Genomic DNA, 4,585 nt, shown 5'->3' with positions numbered 1-4,585 from the left:
ATAGAAATTTTGGCATTTGATGAAACATATGATACATGTATAACTATGTTCAAACTTGGTATGTAATAGGAAACACTTTGGTATTGATTTATGCTTGTGATGGTGCCTTGAGGCATATTGGTTAGAATTAGTAAAATGATATGTTTTGGTATGCTTTTAGTGCATTTTGAATAGGCTTAAGGAATGGTTAATTGCATACTTATGTTATATGTGAGAGTTTGGATTATAACTTGCATTATAAGTCATTTTTTGGCACACACTAGCAAGTGAAACAGCCATGTGCTCTTTATAATTAGGGTAGTTTTGGTTAAACACGATCACAGTCTCTCACACGGCCTGGCTACACAATCGTGTGAATGTTTGTAAGATTTTGCATTTAGGTCCACCCGACCTCAGTGAGTTACATGATTGTGTGACTCCAGCTTACACGATCTCAGTTTTTAACACGGTCTAGGCACATGGCCGTGTGACCCTATTTTGTGATTTTTCCCTAGTTTTTTAAAAGTTTGTAATTTAGTCCTTATTTGTACTTGGGTCAACTTAAGAGTGTAACACCTTGAAATTTGGGGTTAGAAGTTTTGAGGTTTGTAGTTAGGGTCTGTGAGTAGGGCGAGTAGTTGAGTTTATTATCGCGTTTTAGTATCAGAATGAGCTTGTTGGTTTAGTGGCAGTGGGTGTGTTAGTTTATCTTTAGATCCCGAGTTTGAGTCCTCATGTGTGTTTAGAGGAGTTAATTTTGTTTTAGATTTTTTTTAATTTAAATACATATTTATTTTTAGTTACCTTATTTATTTAATTTTAATTTTTAATTTGGAATAGAGAATTATTCCAAAAAATTTATTTTCACGTTCCTCTTTTCTCTCCCTCTTTCTCATGTCAGTTTTTCTTTCCTTTACTCCTAGATTTCTAAAATTTGACATTTCTTTGCCATTGAATTCTCTTTATCATCACTTTAGTTCTTGAATTTTTGTTTGAAATCGATGGGTTTCATTTAATTTCATTGATTGGTGTTCAGGTAATTCAAGGAATTGAAGCGGAAGTAGAGTAAGTAGTGTTCTTTGATTCTTTTTAGAACAATTTTGGTTGGTTCTTTTGTTTATTTGGGTATGATAATAATAGATTGGTGTGTTTGCATAAACGAGTTTTCAAAACTGTGTTATAGAGGTGAATCAGTCAATTTCTAGTGTTTGAGATCCCGATTTAAGGTGTGTTTCTGAACCATTAGTGATTAGGGTATGCTTTGCTGTCGCAAATTCTCAATTTTAGCCTGTTTCGGTGTGGTTTTGTGACCACACGGGTGGCCACATGGGCGTGTGCTGCAAACGGGCGATTCACATGACCGTGTGACATTGGGAATTAAGGTTTTTGGGTGATTTTTAGTGCCACATAATCGTATGGCTATTGTTTGGGGAGTTTTTCGATTTCCACACGGGCGTGTGCCTTAGACACATGGCCGTGTCCCTTAGCCACATGGGTGTGTGAGTTTTCCACATAGTCATGTGTACTCTGCACTTTATTTTGACACTTTTGGATAGTGAGTTATACAGGCTACTCACACGGCTATGTAACTCGGATACACAGGCGTGTGTCTCCACCACACGGGCGTGTGCCCCTTCCACATGGCTAAGTTGGTCTTCACACGGCCTAGACCCTTCTACACGGTCGGAGCACATGGTTGTGTGGCCCTGTTTCGTAGATTGTTGTTTTGAGTCATAAACTATCTGTTACGTTTCTGTGTAATCCGACCCTCGGTTAAGCCTTGGTAAGTGTGTTTGGGACTCAGTCAAGTTTGGGTTCATGTATATATGTACATTTATGGGTTTTAATTTAATTGTTCGTTTATGTGATGAATAAATCTGAGCTCATTATTGTTGTCTGGAAACGTGAATGTCTATTTCTGTATGTTTTTCTGCGTACTGTGTGCATAACTGCACTAGCATGAAAATTTTGGGATTTGGCTATGGAGAGAAGGAAGACTGATTTGGCAGTTTTAATTGCAATACTTCTGTACAATGATTTACCACATTATATTATACACTTGCTAACTCAGCTACATATTGTTATTTCAGTGGCTTAGTTCCACATTGGGGTGTGTAGGGTGGATGAACCTATTATGGTTCTATGTGGTGTGCAGGGTGGACGGCCTTCTATACCTTTATGTGGTGTGCAGGGAGGACGAAGCAATGTTTGGTTAGTGGGGTGGGACCTTTGACTTGTTGCATTCGTTTTGCATCTAAAAATAAGTCTGTTTGTGTGAATGTTTGGTTATTGGCAATATGGATAACGTGTTTTGATTATTATGCATGGTAGGGACGCTGTTTCTGTGGTTTGGTATGATTTGGGAATATTTTTTTATTTTGAATTACTAGTTTGAGTTTTCGTAAGTGATTTTTTATACATATACTGTTCTGGAATATTGTTGTGTTACTTCGTATTTTGCCATCTGTTTATGTTTCAGACTCAAACTAAGCTCGCGTAGCTCATTCATTTAGTTTCTCCCTTTCAGGTAAATTCCATGTTTTGAAGCTAGACTCGGCATGCTGGAGGTCTCGGACTAATAAGGGTTTGGTTTGGTTTAAAGGATGCTACTTAGAAATTCAGTTGTCATTTTCAAATGGTTTGTAGGAAAGATTATCAAAACTATGGTATGTGTTAAGGTTTGAACTTTTCGTTAAAATCTATGATTTCAGTTTTGAACATTATTTTGAAAGTTTCATGCTAAGGTTTTAATTGGGTCTTCTGCTATTGTTTCAAAGTTCGCACACATTTGAGAAAATAACATATTTTTCGCACAATTTCTAATCTAAAAATTTTGAGTTACATTTGGCAAAATTGATGCATTTTGAAATTGTACGAGAAACATTAAATTGTTTTATTCTTACTTGTTTTTAACGCCACTTAATTATTGTTTCAAAACATAAATTGTTAAACAATTTAGCTCGATTTTAGCAAACTGTATTCGAAATAAGTTTTAAACAATTCTTTTTGTAAATTGATTTAATATCACTTCGCTGGTCAATGTAACCAACGAGATTTGGTCTAAACTTCTAGGTTGGGTTTGGGGTGTTACAAAGAGCTTTCGTAAGCTCGATTAAGACTCAAAAATTTTTTTAATTCATATTAAACTTGAATCATAACTTGTATTTGTTGATTTTTTGAACATTGTTGATGGTAAATGTATGTGATCAATTCTGTTAACTATTGTACCATCATGTGACTGAACCGGGTAAGGGGTGTTACACAATCAATTTCAATTTACAGTTTAACTCAACAATTGATCACACAGCATAACATGTTTCAATTCAATCCAAAGCCAATTAGATACTTCCATCTAAAGAAATTATTTGCTATCTTTTCAATTTAAACATTCTTCACAAAAATCAACATTTTTCTATAAATTTAGTTCAACTGATCAATTCCAAATTTCCTTCAATATTTCATCATACTAAGCAATAAAAATATGCAGTGATAAATGAGTTGAAGAATAGAAATGCCAACCGAAAACTCCGAGCTATTTGTCTACTGTTTTAGCTTTTCCCTTCCTTCTCGAGGAATTCTGATTGACGTTAGTTACGGATTAGCATAAACACATAAAAAACATCAATATACAACCAAATTCACAATCAATTGTCATTTTATAAAAAAATTATTTTATTTAATTTAGTCCCTAAAATCGTGACTAACATAACTTTCAATTTGAAACTTCAATTTGAAATCTGTTTTCACTGTAATCAATTAGGGACCTCCTATTTTTTATTTCTATGGTCAATTTTACAATTTATTCAGTTTGGTTCCTAATGTACGAAACTATCAATTAACTTCACAATTTAGTGCTTTTTCACCTCTAAGCTTATAATCTATCAAGTTAATACCTAAAACTTCAAGAAATCAACAATGACAACTTTCTAAAACTTTAACAATTTTACAAATTGGTACATGGGCTAGCAAGATTAAGCTCTCATGATCTCGAAAACATAAAAATTACAAGAAAATGACTAAATTGAACTAACCAATTGAAGCTATAAATTTCCAAAACCCAAAGGTCGATTCTCCTTCTCCCCTTTCTTGCCAAAATTGGTTTAAATGGATGAAGATAAGAAATGCTCTCTTTCCATCCACTTTGATGTCTTTATTATTATTATTATTATTATTATTATTATTATTATTATTACCTATTTATTAATTTACCATTTGAACCTCATTATAAAGATAATATCATTAGGCACCTTCTACTACATTTTCCTAAGCTAGTATAATTACCAATTTAGTCCTTAGTCCATTTCAGAATTGAAAGAATTTATAAAAATTGTAGTTTTACCACTTTTGCAGTTTAGTCCTTTTTCATTAATTAATCACTAATTATACAAAATTACCTATCCAGAAATCAATTATCCTAATATAAATCTCTGTAAATATTTAATAAAGCATTTATAAAATCATTTCACGAAAATGAGATCCCAAACCTGCAGTTTTTGAAACCACTAACTTTCAGGTTGTTATACATGAAATTGAGTGCAAGACTTTTCAGTAGTATGTCTCTACTAAGGAAATTGAAAAATAATGTAACATTTGCATAAGGAACAAA

At 33.3% G+C, this 4,585-nt stretch overlaps 1 long non-coding RNA gene across 1 annotated transcript; it reads left to right on the top strand.

Moving 5' to 3' along the window:
- Nucleotides 1–825: 825 nt before the first annotated feature.
- On the top strand, nucleotides 826–2,702 carry LOC121220255 (uncharacterized). The gene is made up of 4 exons (XR_005917469.1): nucleotides 826–875; nucleotides 1,016–1,044; nucleotides 2,070–2,199; nucleotides 2,507–2,702. It is a non-coding gene; the product is annotated as an uncharacterized lncRNA (long non-coding RNA).
- The last annotated feature ends 1,883 nt before the right edge of the window (nucleotides 2,703–4,585 follow it).

This window comes from Gossypium hirsutum, chromosome D08, assembly GCF_007990345.1.
Source record: "Gossypium hirsutum isolate 1008001.06 chromosome D08, Gossypium_hirsutum_v2.1, whole genome shotgun sequence".
Lineage (NCBI taxonomy): Eukaryota > Viridiplantae > Streptophyta > Magnoliopsida > Malvales > Malvaceae > Gossypium > Gossypium hirsutum.
This window is presented reverse-complemented; position numbering and strand designations above follow the sequence as displayed.